Here is a 27,568-nt window from a genome sequence, read left to right as displayed (position 1 = left end):
CCTGCTAAGGATAACCAAAAAAGGGCATGTAGCAAGACAGTTTTGGCAGCTTGCACGAATTTTCGGAGCTTTTTAGGTCTTGGTTTTCTGATGAGTGGCTTCCTGAGCATGCCTAGGGAATGACAGGCATCTCTGCAGGCAAGCTGAACCCACCTTGGCTTGTGCGTAGTCATTGGCTGCCTATTAGAATAAATTGAGGACAATGCATACTGCTGCCTGCCAATTGTAAACATAAGGGATATGTATTCACTTAGCATTGACTTTTGGGAGGGGCCAAGGAAAAGCTGTAGTTTTATTGAATAGGGCTGTGTGTGAGGCTGCTGGTGTGCCTTTCTTGCTGTGCTCCTGCCCAAGCAGCCAGTTATTCATTTCCTTCCTACTAGTTGAAAACTTTTCAGCTGCAGAGGTAAGGGTTTAAGATATGTATTTGTTTGGGAGTGAGCTGGTCTGACTGCATTTGCATTATGACTAGAGGTTAAGCAGCATGCGAAATCTAACGAGTCGTGGAAATAGTGTGAAAGTGTCAGATGCTATTTTTCCTCCCCTCCTGTCTCTATGCCACCCCCACCCCCTCTGCCTCCTTTCCAGATGTTTGTGGTGAACTAAGGGAGATATCTGTGCTGGGCGGGTAGAGGGGGTGCATGCTCACCCACCCCAGCGGACCCTAATGCGGAGGTGCAGGTACAAGGCTCTGGTTGAAGGGCAGGATCTGTGCCGGTCCCTCTCTGTGTGAGATCGCGCAGCACGCTTCTTAGTGGAGCAATAACCCATCTGTCCTTTTTTTTTTCCCTTTTTTTTTCCTTTTTTTTTTTAAAAAAAAAAAAAAGGAAAAGGAATTACAATGAAAATGTTTTTAGTGTGGTAACGGCTGGTGAATTGCTTTTAATTTTGCAATTTAATACCTGGGCTTTCAGGGCAGCCTGACAGTAAAGGCAGTCTCCTGGCGTAACTGATAGAGATACAGTAAAGCTCTGGTTAATGTCACTCACTGATCCGATACTTGCTGAAGCAGATGTCTGTCATGGCAGCCTTTCATAGAAGTATTGTTGACAATAGACGGCATCCGTTTTTGTCTTCAGCCTTCAACATGGGCAGCAGCATATTGCCAGAATGTTTTTTTGTGAAGTTGTCTTTCCTGTTAAAAGCGGGGGAAAAATGCACTTGGGTGGGACCGGAGCTCTTAAAAAGTCCGGGTCTGTGTTTGTGTCAGTCAGAGCGCTGCTGCGGAGAGCCAGCAAGCAGGCTCCCCTTCCCAGCTCCTTTGACATGCTCAGACAGTTTGAAAGCATTGTGCAAGGCTGGCTGCTGATAGCATGATCTCCTGCATAGCAGGGAATTTCTCAGAGAAAGAGCTGAGAAAAAGAAGGGAAGGATGAAGTTAGCTGCAGATGGATACTTGGGAGCAGCAGTCACTGGTCAAACAAGTAACTTCTGGCCAGACTTTCAGCAACAGAATTCATTTTTCTTAGACATCATATATTGTTTGGAAGAAAGGTCAAGATAATTGTTTTAAAAATACTTTTTTGTGGAGTATTTGTTTTCAGAGGAGTATTTATTTTCAGAGTATGCAGTTTTAATGCAATTTCACCTAGCTGAGAAGGCTTCCCTTGCTAAAAGGCGTGCAGGAGAATAATTTGTGAAAATAACACATTCCCTCCTTGGCAGCAGCTCAAAGAAAATAAGGAGGCAGTGTGTTTCTTTTGTGAGAACTGTGCATTTGTTATAATTTGTCTATTTTAGGTACCATACTGTGCATGCTTGTGCCTGTATGGTTTGCTATCAAAGAGCCCCGGGACCCTGCATCCATTCTTTCTCTGCGTCATTAAACGTAGCAGTAGGTTCTCTGTGAGCATATGCAACTGCAAACAAGTTTCATACCCTTTTCTCCTGCGATGGAGAGAGAGGATGGAGTCCTAAAACTGCATACACCAAAACCAATGAAATGGACTGCTTTAATATAAATTACAAATGGAGTGATGCTTCAAGGAAGTAAGTGGCCCATTTGCTTAATTAAATTGCCTTTAAGGTAAAGTGGGTTTTAACTATTCTCAACACATTTGGGAGGCTTTCTGACAGGCAGGTATCTTAGTCAATAAAACCTACACACATGAATGTAATACTTAAATCATGATGGCAGAGGAGAAACGTCACATAAGATACCTGTGTACAAGAGGCTAAATTGAAACTCCTCTTTGTTGCAGCATGCAATGACAAGAGGATCAATTCTACAGCCTTAATTGACAGGACTAGTCTTGGTGAAATTAATACCATCATTAACAGATGCAGAATCTGACGCAAGGGGAGTCCTATGTATTCTGAATATGCTTTGACAGTGAGTGATGTAAGCATGAATTAGGAGAATAAGGGATTTTCCACAATTGCTACTTCATACGCTCACAACGTTGTTCTGACACACAGCAGCCTGAGAAAGGGGTAACTGCCCTTGTGCTTTTGTTTCTTGCCCAACACTGATACACAATGCAATAATGACACTGAAAGCTAGATGATTTGAAAGGAAAAGGGGGCCGTATTTTCTCTGGCTGATGTCAGAGGGAAAATAGGAGTGCATTAAGATGAGAAAATTTATTATTCCTCAAAGTCTCATGGGGTCACACATGGTATGGAGGTGTGCTGGTCAGCATCTGCCTGGATGCGCACAAGGTTAGGGCACCGTGCTATTGGTTCCAGGTGGTGAGGCTAGAAAGATAGAGCAATGCTTTTTTGCTGGCTGCCACCTGACAGATAGTTTCTATCATATGAAGAGAAAGATGACAGGGAGGATCTATCAAGAAGTACTCCTTGTTTCACCCTTCTCTGCATACAGCTGGAGTGCCCCTGCCTATGGGGGTGATCTTTTCACTGCAGAAAAGCATGAGCCTGTGGATCTTCCTTCCTCGAGGACAAATAGCACTTGAATGCCCTTGGGCTGTTTAAGATAACTCTCAGTAGTTGCCTGCATGAGACCTATTTCGCTGGCTATGAAGTTACAATTTGTATAAAAGATCAGTGGAGTTATTAACCCCTATCTGCCAAGGGTACAACTTGGTACATTTGATTGCTTCGTGTGAACAAAGAGGGACAGGGAACCTTATATGCATAAGAAAGAGAGGGCCAAGAGAGCAGCATTAGCTGTCCATCTGCAGTGCTTGTCTGGACTCTTCTGGGTATCAGAGAAAGCACCAAAAAAGGTAACAGGGCAGAATGGAAAGTGCAATCTTGTGAACCTTTCGTTGCCTTTCAGAGGAGCTTTATATAGAGTTTGCAGGATTGGGCTCCAGGTGTAGAAGGCCTGAGGCAGACAGGCCTATGACTGCAAGGAGTGGGAGTCTATCTTCAAAGCAAGTTTTCATTCTTCAAAAATTGTCTCTTAGTACCTACCCCCTGGCAGCTTGTAACAAGAAAGCTGCTTCCCTACTAGAGTGCTCACCTTCAGAAATGTGCATGTGCAGAGGCTGGCTTGCTGGTTTTATTCATAGCTCCTGGGTGGTTTAAAGCCCTACGACCTGGTAAGAATGAGTTTTGGGGGCATCTGTACGGATAACAAGACATCTACCTACATTGTGGCACTTAACTCTTTTGGCACTGGTGTTTGCTGGGCAGCTGTAGCTGCTGCATGCCTCCAAATGGTTTGTCAAGGATTTGGCTAGGACTGAAATTTGACTCAGAGACATCTGAAGATCAGATTAGATCTGACCTTTCTGGATGAAACACTGAGGTCACAGGACAGTTGAACTATGTAACAATTTCTTTTTGCCTTTCCTGATGCTTTCGTATGGTTCAGCTAGCCCAGCAGGGAAGGACGTTCAGTACATTGTAATTTGGGATCCCTCCCACCCTCAGGGGAGCTTACTCCTATTTTTCTTGAAATTTATTTGATTAACCAAAAAGGTTAGGGCACATAACACTGTCACGTAGCTGCTAGCCCTGGTTAGCTGTATGGTTTACATCCTGTATAAGAAAGTGTTTATTTTCATGTGTTTTATTTCTTTGGAACTGTGCTTAGTGCTGACAAACAGTGTGGGGCTGGCAGCCTGGCTGCCAAGCAGATACCAGCACTAGCAGGGAGGTGCCTACTGCATCCCTCTCCCCAAGCATCACTAGCTTGCCCTGTGGAAAAGGCAGCCTTTCCTGTGGTCATAAATACCTGGTGAGTCACTTATCGACTGTGTGTCTGTTTCTGTATCTTTGAGCGAAAGATAACCTGTACCTTTTTGTGTTTAGCCCATGGGGCTGCTGAGGCTTAATTCATTAGTGTTTATAAAGAATTTGTAATACCAAAATGGCAAGTTTAAGCACTGGCTAAGACCTTATTTTTGACTGATTTCCAAGCAACATTATTTGTTCGTTTGTTTGTTCACACAGACATGTATTCTACGAGAAAGTAACTTTTTCTAGATCATGGGTATAAAACCCCTGCAGCCCAGTGATAGAGGTGGAAGATGGGCTAGGCTCAGCAGTGACACGGAGCTGACATATTTGGAGAGAATTTCTTGGGTGCTTGCAGATTTAACGGCTCTTGCTTGCACCCGAGACAGAGCCTTCCTGTGAAGCTGTTGTACATGCACCAAAAATGTGGGATGACAGCTTTTACTTACAGGCCTGCCATAGTGTCATCAGCTTGGAAGAGAAACTACTAAGCGAGCTACTAAACCTTATTTACTTGTCCAGTTTCATGTTGATGAGAGCATTTTAAATTGTAACACCTGAGGCCAGCCCAGGCTGCAGTGGGGGAAATATTAGGGAAAGATTTCAGGCAGTGGAAACAACATTACATGTTTCCACACCCTCTTGTGTACAGAATACAAATAAAGAACATTTCCCATGAGACTTCCTGTGGAGGGTGTGAAGCAAAGTGGAACCCACCCGTTTGCACATTTTCTGGTTTATGTCCTTAAATGGCAAAAAAAAAATCTTTGGAATTTAGCTCATAGAAGGGTTATAAATAGATTTGTGGAGATAAAGTTTTGCTGTAAATGCTCTGGTTTTGGATCTATTCAGAAGAGTAACTCTGTAGGCCAGCAAATATGAAAAGAGGGGGTACTGCTAAATGCACAGACGATTTCATTGCACATAGGCATGCACATACGTGTGTGTGTGTATGTGTGTGCGCACGCTCCTCTTCACCTGCACTGACCCTCCCATTCTTCCTTCAACTATGTGGAGATCTAAGAGGCCTGGAAATCACTGTGTGCACTTTTAAAAGTTAAATAACTTAGGATGAGGGAGAACTAGTGTTCAAGATTAATCAAATTGCTAAGGGAGCCTGAACCTATGACAGCTCTGTAAACAAAGGTCCTGTGATTTGTTGGCAGCTTGTTTTATGTCCTTCTCTGAAGCAGCTGGCTCTGTCTAGGAAGAAGCTGTGCAGGGCTGGATGAACCCTTGCTGAGTGATCACAGGAGCAGCGGTTCCTGTGCTCCTTCAGAAGTCAAGGTTCCGTCCTGCAGACTTGTGCCAGTTGGATTCCAGTCATCTTCAAAGGGAGCTCTGCCCAAGTGAAGGAGTCTCTCTCTGATCAGACCCTTGTTTGTTTCTTATTTGCAAGGCTTTGATGTTCCCCGTTCTCTTTCTGACTGCCTAAGGCATGTTACTACCCTTTTCCCGCTTCATTCTTTTCTTTGACAGTGAGCTCCCTAATGGTGAAATGGTCCTCCTCCCTGCCTCTACTTTTTTTTTTGAACCACAGTGTTCACCCTGGTAAAGTCTTTCTCTCATCCCAGGAGCAAAGGTAGGACTTTTTAAAAAATTCCTCACCTTTATAGTGCTTATTTGATAGTTCAGATAGATAATCACCTTCTAATACCAGCAGTTGTTCTGAGGACAATTTTCTGCTCGGCCTTTTGGGATCAGCTGCAGATGGAGTAAAGGCTGAGGACTTTCTGTCTGCATCTTCCTAATGACCTAGTGATAATCTACTTTCTCTGAAAGCCACTGAGCCAGGGGAAAATCTGGCTTTGCTCAGGCCTAGTTAAAGCTTGTAGGTTTGGAAAAGAAAGTCCTAGAACTTGGCTGCAATGTGTAGAAATGGGAGTGGGTTGGATTAGCTCTGAGATCTGGGAAAGAGTTTGGTCAGCTCTTGTTTACCTGCATCGCTTAACTTAGTGGTGCTGCAGGAGGCCTCTAGTCAGCATCCTTCATGGGAGGCTTTGGACTGCTGCACCCCTGAGTCCTCAGAGAGGAGAGAATTTGTTTCATTTTATGGCTTTGGGAACAGCTTAGTCCCATATGCAGAGCCACACCCCTGCTATGAAAATGAGGGGTTTCATTCAGATGTCTGATAAGCCACAGCTGTTGCTTTGCCACTTCAAACAAAACTTGGATTATAAAGACTGAAGTGCAGCATTTTAATTGCTGTAAATATGAATAAGAGTGTTTAGACAATCCAGACGATACCGAGCCAAGCATTTCTGTGTCTAATGTATATTACACAGAAAAAAAGTCAGCCAGCTGAGAATTTTGCTACCACTATCCGCAGTAACTTAAAACATCGTCTGTTTTCTGCTGCATTGGTGAAAATGAGGGACAACTTTTAACCTGGGCATCAGCTGGCCTGAATCTGATCTTGCTTTCAGCAGCTGTACAGTGATGTAAACTTAAACTATATTGTTAGTTTTTTTAAAAAATATTTGGTCTGATCTCAGTTATCTTAGTGCATATCTGTTTGATTTTCTTGAGTTGCTCGGAATTCACAGTGGGCTGCTTGCTATCAGAAGCCGTCCCTTTTTCTTTGGCTTTCTACACATCTCCTAAAGAATCACGGCAGCAGGAAATTGGGTCAAAATCCCAGTAATGAACATTCACTGGGTAATGATATTTCATACAAGAGAGGGCAGTGCAAACCCAGAAAGCCAGTAAAATTCCACTGCTCATTTTCTCCTTAGTGATTAAAAGGCCCTGCCATATATGGGAAAGGTCTGAGCTTCATTCACTCCAATCACAATAGTAAATGGCTTATTCACTGGACACAGTATGCAATCAAGGAGCAATGCCTTATGACAATAAAAAGGAAAAGTAGCAACTTTTGCTTGCAGTTTGTTTGCAGTTTTCCTCACTGTGTGTTATTAAAAGCTCTGTAACTATCTTTTTGTTATTCCTTGATTTAGATCCTGTAAACTGCAGTCAGTTTGGTTTGCAACTTAACCCTCCTCCATAAAACCAGACACGCCAGCCTATTTCCTCTCCTCCCCCCATACAACCCAAACAAGAAAAAGACATTTCCTCTACCAGTACATATAAATGTACCTCCTCTGTCTTCAGTGCATCTATTGTGGATTTATACGACTAAAGGCTGGGATTAGCAGCAAAATCTTATTCTCAGCAGGTACAAAGCACTATCTTTAACAAAAGCAATGATTTAGTGCCAGTATTTCAGACACAGTGATGGGACCATATGAGTAAAACAAATAGGAAATGTATGTGTGTGTGTATGAATAGGGATGAATTTTGGAGGAGGAAGGGAGCAATGTGCTTTGGAGTTGCAGAAGGGGTCCCCAGTGCTCCATGCACCCTTCAGGGATTTTCCTTCCACCGCATCAGTTTCTGCAGTGAAACCCTACACAGACAACATTAGTCATCAGAGCACAGTTGTGTTTACATTCTTGCTTTTCAGTGTATTTTGTTTAGGGATTAGTACTCTCTCTGCCATCAAAATGATGCCGATGGTCAGTCTAGTTCCATTTTATTTCATAAGGGAACAGACAGTTAAGTGACTGCAGCAATGGATCTACATAAGATTCTCTCTGGAGGCTTTCTGGAGTTTTTATTGTTTGATTTTGTTACATTGACTGCCTTAGAAATATGATGTTTGTGTCATATTGGTAGGTTTAGAGATTACGTCTGGGATCCTATCTATCCCTATGTAATTTTGGTGAAAACTCCCATTGTTGTGGCCAGAAGGGCTGATTGATCAGTCTCATCTCCCAAACTATATGCTTCATTGCACACCATCCAGTCACTCATGTTTGGAGGCCACTCGTGCTGACATGGTTAAAATGGATGTTGTAGCCAGCCACAGGGCAGGCTGGCTGGATTTGAAGCCAGTATTCTGCTTCTCCAAAATGTTGTTGTGCCTCCCAGGAAGGACCACAGCTCTGTGACAGAGGTGTGGTTCAGCTTCTACTTTCGCATACATCTGGGTACCTCTGCAGTTTTCAACAAGTGTAACTGGTAATATGAATTTTTGCCCATGTCAAGAAAGTAGAGGTTCTTGCAGGTGACCTGCCATGGGTTGATAGGAGATTTGCCTGGCAGTTTAGGCTAGCTATTGACTGGCAGCCTTCAAGTGGTTTGGCTTCTCAGTACCAGAAAGTTGCTTTTTGACACATAGTGCTGCTTCTGTTTCTAGTGTTAAGGAAAATGGACCTTTCTGTTTGGTGGTCCTTTATGTCTGATACCTCTCTTCAGTGAGAAGAGGTGTGTTTGGGGGTTTTTAATTATTATTTTTGCTAAAGGTGAAACTGCCTCGCTTAACTGCATCTGAAAGGTCAGAATCTTTTAAGTCAAAGAGAGGCAGGATGTAAGTTAAGCCTATTTTGAGATATTGCTGCTTTTCATCTCTGGACAGTAGTACTTCTGAGATGTCATTTGACAGTTATCATGAAGTCATGCTAAGACATGCCCAAAAGAAACACTGTCAGGTTGTGACAGCTGGATAATGCAATAGTAACATGTGAATGTCTGTTTTCTAGCTCTTAGAAGGATCAGGGATAGCCAACTGGGAGACCAAAATAACTAGATATCTAATCTTCTTCATATTTCTTCATTCAGGATTTAAATCGTAAGAAACCTTGTACTATATCAGCTGCTTAAATGACATCTGGATCCTCTGGAAAAAGTCCTTGAATAATAAGCACATTGAATGCAATAAGTATTATTGAATGGTTGAAAAATAATTTTATTTCTTCTGGTTTTACCATCTTCGGTCTTCTTGAGTCCAAATGGAAGACGTGAGACTGCTTTGTTTTTCTTTTTCCTCTTAAAAGAGGAAAGTGTAAATGATGCATGCTTTGGAGTAGTTTTTCCACTGCTTTCCCCTCCTTTAAGTGATTTGTGGCCAGTCTCTGTGTTTGTGCAATTTTATTCTGGCTACCTGTAGAGAAGCTTTGCAGAAACTCATGTTGTTTAACTCCGCTTCTCTGCATTGGCCACGGCTGGAAGTTCCCCTTCCCTTTGTTTGTTGGGGTCCTTCAGTAAAGGCTGTCAAAGCCATCATTTTACAAGATAAGTTTTTTGATTTGTGTTAAAGTTTTTTAGAACAACACCCTTCCCTGTTGTGCCACTTGTGTCAGTAAAGATGTTTATTGCTTCACCTGTGAGACCAAAAAATTGGTTGTCATTCTTGGGCCATCTGCTCTAACAACCTCATTGTTTTTCCAAAACAGGCAGAATTTTTTTCCTGTTCACTACCTTCTATAATACATGTGAGCTCCTTTCTTGGAGTCAATATATAGCAAAAGTAATATTAACAAGAGTGGAGGGAGCAGTGGTCTGTTTCCCTTTGTATCAGAGTACCTGATAAAGATCAGTTCATCTCTGGAATTCACTATATGTGTAGGAAATATGTTTCATTATAAATGAGCAAATTGAAGTAGTGACAGACTATGAATCTGACTGATATGACAAAATACAATTATACTGTTCTGAAAGCCTGGAGACCGGTGTGATGAACTGGAAAAAATATTATAATCCAAGTATGTTATTTCTGTCTGCCCTGTGACTCTTCAGGGCAATGGAAAGGCACTGATGGAAAGGCTGTTGGCATTAGTAGGCATGGAACTGGTTTCATCAATCTTTGTTCAGTGCTTCCAGGTCACTGAGGCCGAATTTAAATATTTACATTCAAGGCTTTTCCCTGATTTAGAATTAAATACCAGAAGCTATAAGCATAAAAAACCCCAACCAACAAAACACAACAGAACAAACCAAAAAACAACAAAAAGCCCCCCACAAAACCAAACACGAAACTAAAAATGAAAAACTGGAAATGATATATTAGGTCATCTTGTCGCTTTCCTCTAGGCAGTGCATGATGATTCCCTAAAGCATATTCACAAGTGTTTTGTCCATAAACACCTCTGTTTATTAGCAAAATACAATAAGCTGAAGTTTTTCGGTGAGGATTGGGATAGTTTGCTGCACTTTCTAGTTTTTAGCAAGGGGAAATAGCTATCATTCTAAAATGTGTTTCTTGGCCCATGGATATTGCTCATGTGAATTCAAGCAAAAAAACCTCTAATGAATGGAAACTTGTAGAAAAGTTAATGGCAGCTGGTTTTATTATGCACCATGGCTTGGACATGATCTCACGTCAGTTTAATACCGGTGTTACCTCACTGATTTTGATGGAACTGCTTTCCATTTGCAAAGGAGTAAATGGGGCCAAAGCCAGACAGAGACCTAGGGAAACTCTCTGGGTGAGGATTTTAATTTAGGCAATGTGCTTTACATACACATAAAAATATATGGCATATCTGCATGTTGCAGTAAATGCGTCAGGCCACCTAGGAGAAGGGGCCAAATTCTGCTTTGAGTAGCACCAGTGTAAATCGAAAATGAACTGTAGGGGTAACATGCCAGGGAGAGCTAAGAAATTATCTCATTTTTCTAAGTGCTGGGCTGAGTTTGTTTCATACTGGACTTTTGATGTTTCCTTGATGAGATGGTTTGGAAATATGGCAGAATAAGAGTGGTCTGCAGGGAGCTTCAGGGTATTTCTTCTTCTTAATTTCAACCATATCAAATCAAAAGAGAGGTGGTGTTGACTATTGTGAGGCCAGCTCAGACAAAAGCACCACATGTGCAGTTATTCTCCCTTGAAACTATCGAAGCAAGCAATGAAATCAGAACCATGTATTTCTGGAGTCAAACCTCTCTTCAGAATTGTGCAATATTACATCCTCCTTCAAGCTTAGCCTTCAGCTTCACTGAATCTTGCAAAATTGTAGGAAGGCTGCTGTGCTCTTTTGAAAGCGTAGCTTTAGTCTCAAGAAGGGAGAAGAGCTTTAAAAGTTCTTAAAGTTTAGCAGAGATGTTACTTTACAAGCAGGATATTTGAGTACTACAGCAACAGTCTGCAACTGTGAGATAAATAGGCTTTGCCGTTGCTCTGTGTATGAGGAAACACAGTTGAAGACATGGCAGGTATTGATTAATAGTGAAAAAAGGCCAGGGAGACAGGTTTTGTCATCTTGGTTTCTTGCTTCTTGCATTTTGGTGGTCCTGCTCACTGCTTTCCTGTACGGCAGCTCCTGAGGTACAGGCATGTCTGGAATCAAGGTCTGCAGCCCGAGCAGTGTGAGCTTTGAAATGTTGTGGTTTAGTGTTAGATTTTAACACAACTCCCTTGATTTTAGCAGGACTTCCCACCAGTGTAAAGACTGGTTTAGAATGCTTTTTGCTTTGCTCAGTCTTTGAAATGGTGATATTTACAGGTGCATGGCATAAATGTTCATTGTAATGTGGTTTGCAGTGGGATGCTGTGCACTGCCAGGTATGGAGGGAAAACATTTTAAGACCACGTAGTTTTGTAGTGTTAACCTTCATTTTTACTTGAGGTCTTGAAGGAAAGCAGAATGATGGTAATTAAGCTTGATCTGTAGGCCAAAATTGAGGGGGAGAAGGCAGTGAGTTACGGGGGATGTTTTAAATGGCCCTATCTGCTTGTTTAAAACGAGGTCTTATGGAGAGGGGTTACAAGTCTCTTCTCAGTCTGTTATAGGGGTCTTACTGTTCACTGTCATCTGAGTCAAAGCTAATTATGTTGTCCACAGAAAAAGTGCAGCAGAAGCTGGTGTCCCTTGGTTCATACAGCTGCTAATTGTTCCCAGTGGTGATGCAGAAATGTGTTCTTACAGAACTGGTTTGAGATCACCAACTTGCTTCTCATAGGATAATGTTCTGCCATCAGACAGAAATGACTTCTGCTACCTGTAATGCTTTGCCAGATTCACAGTGGTGAGCATGAATTAGAGGCCCTATTACTCAGAGGATTTGTGATGAGATTTTTAATTATCTCTGGATCTTCCTCCTAAGCAAATTAAGTGCTGCTGAGAGAGAGAAACTTCAGTGGGAAAGCTCTTGTTTGAATACAGCACTGAAAAGTTTTCTCCTGTTTGCTTCCAGCATGTTTCTGTCCTAAAAAAACCTCAGTCATATTCCTACTTTAATGCTGTTTTTAGCTAAACATAGCTTACCAAATTCAACCTGACCTATATATGCTAAATAATATTGTGCACATTGTAGGTCCATTAACTGAGATAAAAATGGCCAAGGTCATGTGGAGACTCAGTGAAAGAGGTAGGGGCAGAAACAAGGATGTCTGCCTCCTACAGCAAGATGCACAGGCCTAAACTACGCTGTCATCCCAGGGCACAATATTCATAGGCCTACAATTTACTTTTTTCGCATACCTCCTGGAACTACCGTATTGACTGCAAAGGAAGAGATAAGTAAGCAGGGCAAATCTTGCATTTGAAGAACTATTAAAATGTAAATGCAGTTCAAATACACTTAGAGGTGTTAGAGGAGAAAAAAAAAAGAAAAGCCCAAGATATTGAATACAGTGTTATCAGCTGAGCATTCTTCTATGTGAAGAGGACCTAAATAGATGTTGTCTAGTGACTTGAATGTCATAGGATGTGATGCCTTTTAATATATGCTGAATTTCTCCATTGCTATTTAGTTAAGTATAAGGTTATTATGGAGTGTTATGGTATGTCTGAAGAAGCCTGGCCACCCTAAGTCAGTTTTACTTTCAATCAGTAAAAGTACACGATAAGAGATGCTCAGCCAGTTTTCTCCTGTTGGATACTTGCTGGTGCTGGGAATACTAAGATGGTCTACACCATGGATTTATATTAGTATCACACTTACTGCATTGGACTGCTTTTAAGAAATTATTTTCTTTATAATTTCCTGAAGGTATTCTCAGCAAATGGGCAATAGACTCTGTAGGCGGTGCATCTGTCATGCTGGTTTTAGAAAACAGAGGTGGCACGAAGTTATTTGGTGCTACTATCTCTCTGAAGTATCAGAAAGAAAAGCTTTATGTACCACATGTGACTTTGCATTTATACAGGTGCAACTGGCTTCAACTGAAGGGCCATTTTGATGAGACGTGGAATGTCTCATTTATATCATCGCTATAAATTACATTTTGACATTTACATGACTTGTAGAAAACAAACACACTCCACTTGTGTTGGCGTTCTTGTTGTGTGCATAAAAGAAGACCTGTCCTCCTTACACATATGCATTTTCTGTAAGAACATAATGCCCCTATTCAGTATTCATAAAGAAGGTAGTGGCTACACAGCTTGGCTGTTTGATGAAGAGAGGCAGTTGCAGAATTCCACTCAGCTGAAATCACTGATTTTTGCAAATGGAATCATTTATACATTTTTTTTCTTCATTAAAAAGAAATGCAATTAGTGTTTTACAGTGTTTATATGGATAGCATCAGCTGAATCTTGTTCCAGTCTGTTGCATGCTGTTTTAATGTGACCTACAATGTGCGTTATGCAAAAAATCGGACTTGGGATGCCCAATGTTAAGTGCAAATTCCCAATGCAAGTGTGAAGGTTTGTCAAGCTGAATTAAGCTCCTTAGGTGATATCAGAAAAGGTTTTGCTGGTTAGTTTAATTTTTGCAAGGGATAGGGATGGAGGAGACTGAATACAAGTAAGATGGTGTGCTGCAAATCTGAAGGACTAGATCTTGAATTAGGCTGTTGTATTAAATCTACAGACCTAAGTCAAGTCACTGCCCAATTTTCACCTTTTCAGTTCAGTGATCCTTAGAAACTCTCCTGGGGACCTGGCTGTGTTCTCAGCAAATTTCTTCCTAACAAGGCAAGGGCATCAATTCAAAACTTTGCAGTGTGCCAGCAGTACCAAGAATGCTATTCCACATGGTTTCCTCTTTTACCCTTTTGCTTTGTTTTGTATGTGTTTTGCTTCACCTTAGCTTTATTGATCAAATATTACTTCTGGTTTAATAGTATCATAGCAATATAAAACTTCTGGACAATTTACTTCAGTAGCTTTTAAATAGTTGTACTGTAGCATTTTACTGCTTATTGCATTTGAAACCTGAGCAATCTCAGGCCAGGTTTATCTCTCTTGAAGCTTATTTCATTTCTCACCACTCGATGTACTACAGAATGCATTTCTGGAAGTGATGCAAAAAGACCAATTGTTTCCCTTGTCCCTTGAGATTAAAACAAGCTATTGTGCTCACTAGAGTACTAATGATAGAGTTTACTAGATAAAAATGCCTGTTCTGAAAATCTCCAGCGCATTATTCAGAGGTGATCCATACAGACAGTGAAATACGTTATTGGAGGTGATGCACATCGGAAGTGGTAGGTACTCTCCTATTTATGCTCTGAGGCATGGTATTTCCAACAGCTTTTGGAAGCAGTCATTCCTATTTTGGGGTATCCCATACACATGCATCATAAAATCTGAATTGCTCCAATGCCGCTAGCGCTTCTAGGAACTTTTAGTTGTCATAGCTTGGATTGGGAGTTACTCTCCTAAAAGAGCAGTTCTTTGGTTGTTGTGGGGGTTTTCATCAATGCCTATTCAATTCTGTTTCATCATTTCTTCTCCTATTAATAGCTGTTGTAGACCATGCAAAGAAACATATGCCTCGTTTTGGCTTTTACTCATCTGAATGTGGTCAGTGACTTTACAGTGTCTGGTTTACATTGTGCTTGTCACTGGTGACTGAGGGGAACAGGACCTGAAATTTCATTTTGAATACTGCTTTGCCATTAAGCAAAGAGTTCAGTCACTGCTGTATTGCCATAAGTACCAGATTTTGTTAGGAACCTCAGGTGTTGACTCAATGTCATGGCTTGTGCATAAAATCATGTGGATTGAAAAAAACTTCATTTAAAGGAGCCCAAAGATTTTGACATTTAGTTAATTGCTGTCTATTGTAGCCTTGTTAATGTGAAGAGGAAAGAGAGAAGGGAATATGAAGTACTTTGAGCTAGCAGATAAAAAAAATACAGATCTGTAGTATGTACAATCTTTTATTTTTAAAAATGTACATGTGGTTAACAGCTTTAAGCACTGGATGCCGTCTTTGATTATATCAGTGCTGAACTTTATCTGCAAAATTGAAACCTCTGATTTTCTAGTACATCAGTAAGTGAAACCTAAGTACCTGTAATCTGTGAAAATAAATGTAATTACTTTAGCAAATGTATTACAGCTGGCCAGGTTTAATGTTAAGATACCTGTTTCTCATAGCTGACTAGTGTCATAAGACAAAGGTGACGGCTTATCTGTGCTATGCCAACAGAGTGGAGGAGAAAAATTATTGCCTTGCATTCTCCTGTGTGTACATTAAAGTGAATTAAACTGAGTTGCAGTTCTGACCTTTGACACTTCTTCCCACTATTTTCTTCTGTTTAAAGCATCTTGGTGAGAGTAGTTTTTTTAATTTCAAAAGTTCTGGTAAAACTGTAGCTAAGTGGACTGCTTCAAAATTGAACACTTGATAAAATCTTCAAGAACACCTAAGGCATCTGAAAGCTGTCACTGATCTATTTCAAGGAGGTAGCATGCTAGAGCAGGAGGTGGGACTCTGTTGTGCTCCATTTCTGGTGCTGGTTTGGTTTTGCTTTAGCAGACTTTTTGGCCTTGTCTTGTTTATTTGTCTCTAAAACCCATATTTCAGGTTTCTGTAGTAGCACAGGGGTAAAGGGCTGACTGCAGCAAAGCACTTTGGTGTCCTTCAGTGATTGCTATGGTGGTAATGATAAGCTCATGAAAGGCTGTGGAAGATCTCTCTCTGGTCAGACCACTGGCATGAAGTGCTGCTTGTATGAATGTAGCTCTCTTATTTTCCAGATTCTCCTCGACAAACTTTGGTGTCATTTCTTATTGTGGGTAGGACCTTATTCATCTGCTACAAAAGTGTACTTCTCTCCTGATCGTTTGGAAATGTCAACAGCTAGACATCCTGTTTCTCACAGGAATGTTGTGACTTGAGACTTAATTAGTGTCTACAAAGTGTTTAGAGGTCCTTTCATTAAAGATGCCCTGGAAGTGATAGGTGCATTGTGATGTTGTTAACTAAAGCGATGCCCAGAAGAACTAGTGGCTAGATAAGGCTATCATCAACTGCTAAGCCTTCTGTTCCTGCTCTTTGATCTTGCAGGTTTCTAATTCCTCCTATTCAGCAGTTTTAAATTCCCCTTTGCAAAGAATGTGTGTTGCTGAAGTGATGTGGTCCAACTGATTTTGGGTCACCAATCCAAACCATTATTAGGTTTACAATTTCAGTCTCAACCTAGAGCACTGGGTTTTTTTGAATTGCGCTCCAGGAGGCTTTACAACATTTAGAAATTACTGCTTTGAGCACAGGACATGACTACTAATAAAAGAACTAGTAGTTAGTCCATCAAAGTACTCCCCTCCACCTCAGAACAACAATGTCAGATTTAAAAGAGTCAGGCATCTTGGAATTGCGGCCAGCCCAGCTGAGGTGTGATGGCTACAGGAAGAGAACGCTCAGAGGGGCTTCTTGTGCATTGCAAACCACTGCAAGAAACAGCTGTAATCATAGCATTTGTACGCCTGTGGACAGATATGTAAGCATCCCTCAGCATTGCCTCAGGAGGAGGAAGCATCATTCCTCGTGTGTGGTCCATATTGAGACATGAGTGCAAGGAGTAACAGCCAGTTCATCTCCTACCCCTGTGGTTCTGTTCCCTGCGGAGGCTTTTGTGGCAGTGGCATAAGGAATGACACTCCGTAGGGGTGCCCAAGCTTGTCCTGGGGCCACATGGGCTCCTCTGTCTCTGATTCAGGAGTGCATAAGTTGCTGACTCTCTGTCTTTGTTCCAGTCTTGGCTCTGGGACCAGATGAACTTGGCTTCTGGTGCATTTGAAATGAGGCATGTGGCTTGTCCCTCTTTGGGCTACTTGGTTGGGAGTTAGCAGAAGGAGAGTACACACAGGACCTTTGAGAGGTGGCCTCATTCTTGTACTCATATAATCTTGGTCTTTCCAAGATTTGTTTTCCTCCTGTGAGATGTTACGGGGAGCGTTTTGTGCAGTTAGTAGCAACTCTGTATTTTGATCTTAACCCCCCTGCCTCTGATGCAGCATTTGGAAAGAGAAGCTTTAGTGAAGGGCTAAGCTTTGTGGTTGTGTTTTTTAGGTTTGCTTTGGATTGTCTATTTTTTTAACAAGAAAAAATTGTAATTTTTGAATGACCTGCAGAGATTACGTGGGCAAAATTCTTACTTCGAATGGTTCCCAAGACACTCTGCATTGTATATGGCCCCTAACACCAAGCTGAGAATTGTTTTGTTTGCTTGCAAAAGAAAATTAATACATCATGATGGGCAATGCAGGGCGCATAAGTCAAACTACACAAACAACTGAGGATTTTTGTGTTCTTGTATCTGTCCATGGATAATATTTAGAAAACAAGTCCTTCGAAAACCTTAAGGAATTTTGGCTGCTTTTCAGAAATGGTAGAGTTAAGTCAATAAAATGCTCAGTAGAGATTGTATGTCCCCAAACATATTTTATCTTGACAGGTTATATACTACTGAGAACTGCAGCCATGACTTGAAGCCAAGTTAGGAAAAGAACACTTCTGTTACAGCACTGAATTTGATGGGAATCTGAGGAGGGGAAGGGAGGGAATAATGTATGCTCTGAGAACATGAAATGCAGAAAGCTTCTCTAAGCTGAACTCCTGTGTTGTATAAATCATTGTAACTCCACTGGCATCAGTAGGTCTTTACTGATTTACATCTCTTGGGCATCTGGTTTGTTTTTTATTCTTCACAAACCTAATTGCTCTGATGCATGAAAGGATGGGTTTTAATACTGGTTATGCTGATGGGTAGTAGCTTGGAGTCTAAGTATTAAAGTTTTTCTAATTGGTATCATTTGCCTTAAAAAAAAAAAATTTAAAAAATGGGCAAACAAGGTAATGTCTAGACTCCAAGACCTCTGCCTGAACCAAATGCATACACTTTTTTTTTCTCTGCACTGATGTGGCTTTATTGCAGTTTGCTCACCAAAGTGCTTGCTTTTATGCAAGAGTATGACTGGAAAAATAAGCATTCTGGGTAGGAGGCAAGGAGTTATTAGTTATGTGACATTAGAACAGATATTTTATTACCCCTTGGGTCCTCCCATCTGAAAGGAACATGAAGAATTAATTCCAATAGGAGGGAGGGTAGAATCTACCTTTTGGTAATGCCTGTTGAATTAAACTCAATATGTCTAGTCATGCTATTGCATGATTATAACTCTTCTGGTGTATAGAGACAGAAGAGTGGTGTCTGTAGCAACAAATTCACTAATCTCTATTTTCGTATATTTAGCCTGCAAATTTGTAATTTGAAGGCCAGCTCTGCTTTCCCAGTGAGACATGTAATGTAAAGGGTGTAGTTTGACTCTGAGTGTTGCGTTCATTGATAGGAAGGTGTTCACTCATCTCTTTTTTCAGGATGTGGAATTCCCTTTACAGGTATTACATGGAAATTACATGCAGGCAGGACAGAATGTGTTTGGGCTACAACAGCTTACTGTCAAGGGTAGGGAAGAGTAAATCTGAGGTGAATTTGGTCCTTTTACCCACCTAGCAGAAAATTAAATGGTTTTGGGTTTAACCCAAATATTGAAAGAATTACAAGGTATTTAAATTCACATCTCAGTCATCCTATATAAGCATTAGCAAGACTTCTTAAGAAGGAAGTTTTAAAAATTTTGACTTTAAGAGACACTGTTCTCATGGAACTGTTTGCTGCTTTGGGAAATTTTGAGTATTTTAGATCTTGTAAGAAGACACAGTGGACCACTAGTGGTCAGTGACTTAGCCTTTTGCCTGTCCTCTCAGAAGCCTGACTTCTAAGGGTCCTTGAGCACATTTACCACAAACAGAAGCTGTGCTGTGAATGTTTATCAAACTGAGTGTCTTAAAAATAAGTATGACCATAACTCACACAGCAGTATGTACTGGCTCAAGACCTTATAGGGCTATATGGAAAAGTTTGTATTCAAAAATTAATTAAATGGTTTTTATACATATATATTGATTTTGTTTTCCTTCATAGAAATACCTTGAGAAGATGTGGATTTGTGCTGCTACTACTAAAACAGATATTTTTTTAACTGTTATACTTCTTTGATCATAAAAATAAGTTGAAGGCATGTTTATTTTTTCCTCCTTAGATGTTCTGTCCTTGAGACAATGAACAGTGGTTTGAAGCTGATAAGGGATACAGCTGAAAATGTGGCTGTTGGCTGTGGCATGGAGGCAGCTGTTCAGAATTAAAAAACTTCGACGGCCAGCACTTCAGCTGATATAAGATGCCAATAGATTTTGGTGGCTTTGCAATTTAAGTTCAGTGTTTGGTAAAAATCCCTGTATTTTCAGTACTCTCATGTTTTCATTTAAAGATGTCTGACGATTTACATATTTGAAGGAACTTGGTCGCTTTGGAAATCCACTGGGAAGAAAGGCCATAGGTTAGAAGTGCCTTCTCTATATGCTGCAAGTTTCCCATCAAGTGACCTGAAGAATTGTTAAAGTGCATGTCTTTTCATCTTTCCTTAAAAGTCTTCCTTTATTCATTTAGGTTCAGTCAAATAAATTATATATGATGGGGTGTGTGTTGGGGGGAAGTTTGCACATAAAATGAGACTGACCACTGTTAAGTTACTTTTCCCCTATGCAAGAGGAGAAAGCAACACTTATGACTTGGAAATGTATCTGAATTAAATATCACACATATCCATTCATTTTTTGGGGACAGGAAGACATCCAAAGCTAGTGCTAACATTACTCACATGGAGATTGTAACAGGATGCAAAGCTGTTAGCTTCCACCATCCTTCCTAAACTCAGCTAGTGCTGTGTGGCATGTTGCACACTCTCTGTGTCATGAGGTAAGTACCAGACAGCCTTCTTGTCTTCCTTTCAATATTTATGGAGTGGAAGCAAAACTGGACTATGCTGAAGCCATTTCACAAGGACTGGGGCATTTGTCTTGGCATATTAAGACTTGCTGCTAGTTACACGATTGTAGAAATTTCAGCTAAAGCAGGATCAATCCCTTAAGTTCCAGGAGTGCCAGTTATAAAGCATGGCATGTTCAGTAAAGTGGAAGTTATTTTTTTGCTTTATGGAGAAGTTCTAAGTTTGAAATAGAAGAGCTCTCACTACCCAAAGACTTTATTGAATCTTCTTTTCTTTTTTCCCACCTTCTTCTGATAACTTTGGATCTTGAAAAATATGTCGTAATTAAGGCATCAAATATTTAATAACTAATAGATATTAAAACATACCGGGAGCTTGCAATTATATATTCCTTTTGTATTGTGTTCCTGACCCCTATTTGTGTGGCTCATTTTTAGAGAGAGATCTTCTGAATGAGAATACATGATCTGGGGGACTGAATGGCACAGTATGATGCAGAATCAAAAGGTCAGATCCAGCTGATGTCAGAGAAATTACCAAAAGTTGTTACTGTCTGACAGCTCCACAGTGCTTTAAGGCATGCAAAGCAATATATTCCAGCAATGTTCAGGAAATGCTTTTCAGTTAAGTTCTACACCCATTTATAGTCATTCAAATCACTAGTAAATTATAGCTCAGAATTTAGTTTTGTTCAGGGAAGCATAACGAAATCTGCATTGCTTAGCCTCTGCCATAACTTTTTCTAAATAGATGACTTCACTTTCAGGTCCATCTATCCAGCACCTTTCATCAGCACTGAATTCACTCAGTTTGTCATGCTGCAGTAACCTCTGAAGCATGCATGTTCAATGAGGTTGTTTTCAACATTGTTCTGAAAGAGTGAAACCTGTAGTGCTATGAAACAGTGATATAAAGTCAGGCAAGTCCCCCAGAGAGAAAAGAGTTTATTATAATGCATGTACTTAAACAGACATGGCTATGGTTGCATGGGACATGACTGGCTGCTTTTCTTTTGAAGCAACTTACTGTTTTTTCACAATGCCATTTGGACTAATTCCTCTAAAGGCAGAACTGTCCATTGTTGGACTAAATTTTGCACTCAGCTAAAGTGTCAAAATAACACGTGAAGCTTTAATTCCTTCACACTTTTTCTTCTCCCTAGTTTGTTGAGAAATTGCATGATGATGACTGGCAAGGTAAAGAAAATCTAAAGTAAAAAGGCTGCAGTGTATCATTGATATATGATTGGCACAGATTTTTAAAAATGAAAACTGCCACTATGAGCCAGCTGAATGTAGTGCTATTATTCCTGAAAGTACCACTAAAATAATGAACTAGTTTAATCGAAGTGGCATTTTGGGTATGGAGTCAGAAGCTACACCTCAGCAAAAGCAGACATTCTTTTTTTGCTTATTAAAGTACAGGTACAAAATAACCTGAGTTTCAAAGCACGCATCTGGATTTCTACCAGTGAAAGCAAGGCAGAATATTGGTCCAGACGGTGATGCTTAAATCGCCCGTCTCTTCAATTCTCTTATATTCATTCAGTTTATCCTCTCTTTGAAATCCTGGCTACCCAAGAAAGTTTCTGAATGCTGTGATCTGACCTATTCTCTTAAAACAATACCTGCAAAGTTATTTTAGATTGCTGATTCCTTGCCATTCTTCCTAGGGCTTTTAGGTTTTAATTCTTTCTGCAATGATTCTTGATGTTGGCAAGCCCAAGACAGTAATAAAAAGAAGCAGCTAGTCTTTTGTTCAGTACTTGGTTGTCCTATATTCTCAGATTTCCCACATGGCAGAACATGCTAGAGTTAAGGTGCTCTGATGCTCAGCATGATCATTCATATCATATTTCTTTAAAAAATGTAATTTCATGGAAGCTTGCTTGTAAGAAATGCTGGATGCTCTGTGGTGAAATGAAATTCATTTCTGTCTAGAAGAAGATAGTCTAACAGAAGCTATTATCAGACTGCCCTCCTGCATGGAAAGAGCCCAGCTACAAGGAAGAATGAAGGGATGTATGCAGACTTCATACTACTACAATGATTGGCCTTTTCTGTGCAGACTGTCAGTAGGGCTGCTCATTTATAACAACTGTAGTTGTTTTCCTTGTCAAGTAGAAAACTCAGGGTCATGTCTAAGGAAATCACGTTCCATTAGTGCAAAGCATCATCAGGTGTCATGAGGTAGATTAGAAAAAATAAATTTGCAAGCCTTTCCAGCCGTTTAGCCATTGACTGTTATTGTAAAAAGGCTAAAGATACTCAAAATACACATTCCATTGGGTTATCTTTCCAAATCTGAAAAAATAAATAGTCTATCTAAAGCCTCTTTAATGGAAAATGATTCCCAAGGGAATAGAGAGCTTCTGGTTCTTTTCCAGTAACTAACAAGTTAGCATTGAAACGGGAAGTACCTATAAATATCTACTCAGCAAATATGCTGCACATTTATATAGTTAAGAGTGTAGAGGTTAAGAGTATCTAGTTGGCACTGGGAATGCTCCAAGTTCTCCAGGCTTACAGTTTCATTATTGTACTTGAAACCTTAGGGAAAAATATAAGTACTTATCAAATATTTGCATTTATCCACCCTTTTGCAAAACCCTTGCAAGAATGATAATTTAAAGATTTCCTTGAGCTTACTTGGTGGTAGTGGAAATTCTGTGGTCTGCCCTGTCCCAAACATACAAGTTTGGGCGTTTGCTTAGTTGTTGCTTGTTAAATTTCCAAAATAATGCATCAGAAAAAGAAAAATAGTTAACACACTGGAACTAGGAGAGAGGCAATCTCCTTACCGTGTCCCCTACTGAAAAGGGTTTCTACAGAGTCAGGGGAAAAGTGGGCCTTGGAAGCTTTGTACATAAAATCAATGGTGGGAGATATTCCAAGGTCAACAAAATATGCTGAGGATCTACTTCTGTAACCCGTAACTCCCATAAACACTCTTTTCTGATATGAAAAGTACCACAGCTCCAGTGAGATTATTCAAGTGAAATAGGTTAGCAGGGGAGGCTTGGCTCTTTCTGACAGTAGTTCTGTTTGGTAATCTTAAAGCAGGTCGTCCCTCTGGAATTCAGACGTGATTTTGGGGAACATGTATCAGACACGCTAGTCTTTCTTGAACAGTTATTATGATAACACTCCAGATCTGGAAACCTCAGGAAAAAGTGAAATGAGGAGCAAAAGTTAAGGAGAGCTACTACTGGGAGATACTACAGCTGCTACTACTTAAGATTCAGACAAAAAGCACAGATGATACCAGGATTGGGATGGTGGGGGGATAGTGAGCAGTGATGAAGATAAGGCAGCTGTACAGAGCAATCTGTATCACTCAATAAAGTGGGTCTATTCAGATGAATTGTTGTAATGCAGCCAAAAGCAAAATTATATAACCAGGAACAAAAAAAACCAGAATGAGGGATTGCATCTTCTGTGTGTGAACAATATAGAAGACTCTAATAAAAATAAAATTCTGGTACCTCCTTGGGGAGAGATATTGGCTACTAACAGGCTCTATGATTCTAGCAGAGAAAATCCTGTCTAATAACTGTAATCTGAAGCCAGACAAGTAAATTAGATACATATTTTTACACTCAGGGTGATGAACCACTGGAAGAATAAGATGTGGTTGATTCTTCATCTATTTGTGCCATTAACAAAACATGACATCTGCTTTATGTTGCAGTGCCCCACATTTTTTTTGTATTCTTTCAGTTCAGTAGCCCCCTCAAGTGTGCTATTTAAAAACTGATTTTGGCCCTATGTGTGCACTGGTGTCATGAGTCTTGACAGTCAAGTTAAAATCTTTCTGATTGTGCCTGGAGTGTGCCTCGTTTAATTAAAACACTGATAAGAACACTTTCTTTAATGATTAATAAACAGTGCTATAGAGTCTGTCTGGAAGAGTTCTCACAGAAAAGTTGTCCAGAGACATCTGGAAAGACAACAAACACACAAAATACAGTGCATGGAAGATAATGACTTCTTGCAGAAGAAGCATGGAGCCTGATATTGTCCTATTGCAAAATGCTAAGAGAGGTCCTGTGAATTAGAGGACCAGAGACTGGGAGTGACAGCAAAGTATTTGTTAGAAGCACCTACTGAATGAGTGCTTTCATGAAAATTTTTAGCCTGGAATTTGTTGTAGGTTTAACTGTCACATTAAATACTCACTAATGTAAATTAGAGAAAGATAACATGATGTGAGACGTGCTGCTCTGCTGCATCCCCACAATGAGAGTAAGCCATTTTAATTACTAACAATGATCTAATCTCTAATTATGAAATGCCTCAGTAGACAGTAGGTACCTCAGTGACATGATAGAAAAAGAAAATGTTATTTATTACTAACTTGTAATCTGTAGCTTATACAGAAGAGAATTAATTCACTTTGAGCTATGTGTGCCTTTCATATTAATTTTGCTTTTAGAATTTTAGGAATAAAGTATGTACTTGCATACTCTTATGCATCTTGCATTACAGACTCAATTATTGACTGCTGATTAACAGCAGCATAATGTGGGCATGACTTAAAAAACAGAAAACCAAACCACTTTCCTTTTAGAATCTTTATGCACAGCCTAACTTTTCTGCAGAAATCAGGGCAGATACATTTTTTTGGCAGTTTTTTTCATGTATTATATGGTCAGAAAATGGGGGATGGGTGGAAGGAAGGCTAATTGTGCTGTGACATTTATAATCCCAAGTAATTGGGAATGTTGCAGAACAAATCAGCTATTAGGGAGAATCAGCAAAGTTTCTGGTGCGTATTTTTTTGACTTTGCATACATACACCTGAGGAGGGCTAAGAGAAATGAGACATGGCAGTGGAATTTTGCAAGAGACTGTTGAATTTGGGAGAGGAAAGGTGAGGAAAGAGTGAAGATAGCATTAGATCTGTAAGTTTGAGAGAGAGGAAGAAGGGCAAAGACGACAGCAGTGATAGAAAAGACAGGCAGAAACAAAAAAGATGGGTGTAGTTTTAAAAGAATCAGTCTGAAAGGATTCTGTGTAAAAGAGGATAGGAAGGAACAAACAGAAGATGAGCAGGTGATTGGAATGATACAGTCAGGGAGCTGAGATCAGTGCCAGCTCTGGGCACTACTGGAGGTGACAAACTGTAACACAGATTTCGAAAGCTGTTGTATTTCTCTTTAGAGGTGATGTTATTTAGCATGTTGCAGCCTAGTAGTAGTAATTTTGTTAGCTGTGGCACTGGTGCATCTGGTGGAAAATGTATTTTTCATGTTTAGCATGGATATTTCACATATCTGATAGTAAAAAGTTATTCCAAGTGGAAAAAAAAAGACCAACCATATTTTAACGGACAAAAAGAAAGTAATAATATTTTCCAGACCTGGGGAAAAAATAGTGCAAGACACTTATACAGTGTTAGATGTGTGTTTTTATATAAATTCCTCTCCCTCTACTCCAAAAGTTTTTGGTGATTATACACACTATCTTCCAATTAATCAACAGTCTTTCGGTAATTTAAGTTTCTGTCTTATACTATTCTGCAATCTCCAGTTGATTGCCAGAACATTATGCCTGCATACTTTGGCAGGAGTGGAGTCAGTCACTTTTTTTTAAGTCCAGGACAGCCTTTCCCAGTGGAGTGAGTCAATATTTGAATGTCAGGACTTCCTTTGATATCAGCTGTCCAATTATAACTTGAGTGTGGCACAGCGGGCTTGCATTAAAATTTCATCTCCAGTTCCTTGATGATAGTTTGCACATACAAGAAGTTGGAACAGTTAGGCTTTCAGTGAGAGAAGCTGGATATCATCAGTCTTGTCCTTTGGTGCCCTTAGCATAACAGAGCTGATCCACTGTTCAGTGTTATCTGTTGCTGCGTGCTTGGTGGATGTAGGTAGCAGTAAGACTTACTATTATCTTCTACAGCTCTTGTTGTAGTTCCAGTGTTTGTGCAAGCTCAGGAAAAAAAATGTTAATGATAACATTCTCTCTACAAAATGATAGGGATTCCAGCTTTGTCTTTCCTTGAAAAGTGCTAAAAGACAAACAGGCTAAAATGTTTGATCTCTATGAATCTGGCCCAGGTCAGAATGTGGACCTGCCATCACATCAGACTCCAGGAGTAAGTCTTCATCAAAGTGGTTTTTGGTTAAATTGAGGCAGACAATCCCACGTGTAACGTAGAATTTGTCATCATCTTCGTATCTTCAAAATTTTTGCTTCTGTTCCTTGCCCAAGAGTTTGGGGCTTGACTTCTTGATAGGACTCCGCAACCTATTTTTAAATTGCTCTCTTGTGACTTGAAGCTATACTTTTAAATGAGTGTCTGTGTAGGCTTCTCTGTTGCATCTTTCATCACCTTTTCTTGATGTCTCCCTGTAAATGTCAAGCACTTAATCAGTTTTCTGACTTCATGTACCCTCATGCAGGTCTGGTGACCTGGCGTGTTCTACAAGTCTGCATAATACCTTGTCAACACCAGTTGTGCTTTAGACTGGGCCTGTTCCTATGTAACACAGACAAATGGCTAGGAGTGATTTCAACAGGCCCCTTGTTCCGTGGAATCCCTCTGCCCAAACGGGTCTTGTGTGTTTCACCTGCTGTTGGATCTGACAGTGCCAGTGTCCCAGGAAAAAAAGACAAGGGGAATACTAGCCCTCTGTGACTGTTAGTTGGATAACATTTCCAAAGAAGTTTCTGGGCAGCTTCAAGCGTGGTATTGTCTTGACATCTTTGCAAGACCTATTGCTCTGTTGAAACTTGCAATGCCTTCAGGTTGGTTTGGCCATCTCACTGTGAAATGTCTTTTAATAAGGATTTTTTTCAAGATGATTCATCTTGAATTCACTGTGTTTGTCCTCCTCCACATTCTTTCAGTAGGCCATCGCACAATGATTGGCAGGACTACCTCAGCGGTAACAGTGTGATAAGATCCATCTGATCAGCACTGCTTGGGTTTATGTGGCCACTCGTGGCATTTAATGCAAAGTGTTGCTGTCTGTGTGCTCTTTTTGAATCTTAGGTAGCTGCAAAACTTTAACTAGTTATTACTCTGTTGTACTCTGTCAAATTCTCCTCATTCTCATCATATATTGCCAAGTAATACATACAATTTTGTTGCCGTATTTCAGGTTACGTGTCTGGGTCTATGTGTTATATTGCATTGTAGTATATCTTACAGATAGAATGTATTATGTATATCTTTCCAAGACTTGTAGTCTGGTGGAAACAGTATCACAATGTGGATTTGCTGGTGGTTTGTTGGGTTGGATGTAATGAATTGAGACTGATCATGTGAGGTAGTGTTCTTCTCTATAGATTGTCAGCCAGGTTTGGCAGTGTTGTCTCAAGTTGAAGTAGTGGGCAAATATTTATTGGACATGTGGTAAGTGACTGATGCTGTGGTAGCTTCCATTTTTAATGTGCATTTAACTATAAGGGGTGAAATGGAGAGAGTTTTAAGTGTAAAAGACATGATTTCCTTCTGCAGTGGTGGTTTTCAGTTCACATTAGAAGTCTACTTGATGTGAACTGGAATTAAGCCTGGATTAAAATTTGTACACTAACTGCAGTCCACATGTGTGGAAAAAAATAGAGAAATAAATTCCTGCTTGATAGCTGATTTTTGTAGAA

The 27,568-nt window shown here is 40.2% G+C and overlaps 1 protein-coding gene across 5 annotated transcripts in view; it reads left to right on the top strand.

The window, feature by feature from the left end:
• Positions 1 to 212: 212 nt before the first annotated feature.
• Positions 213 to 27,568, top strand: part of CALD1 (caldesmon 1) — a 206,054-nt gene continuing 178,698 nt past the window's right edge. For 3 of the 5 annotated variants that reach the window (XM_065632208.1, XM_065632226.1, XM_065632191.1), the window contains exon 1: positions 213 to 406. The gene's annotated coding sequence lies outside the window, so the exon portion shown is untranslated. The remainder of the gene's footprint in view (positions 407 to 27,568) is intronic. The other 2 variants (XM_065632253.1, XM_065632244.1) reach the window with 1 other exon arrangement.

This window comes from Caloenas nicobarica, chromosome 1 (assembly GCF_036013445.1).
Source record: "Caloenas nicobarica isolate bCalNic1 chromosome 1, bCalNic1.hap1, whole genome shotgun sequence".
Taxonomy (NCBI): domain Eukaryota; kingdom Metazoa; phylum Chordata; class Aves; order Columbiformes; family Columbidae; genus Caloenas; species Caloenas nicobarica.
The sequence above is the reverse complement of the archived record's forward strand: the minus strand, read 5'-3'. Positions and strand labels throughout refer to the sequence as shown.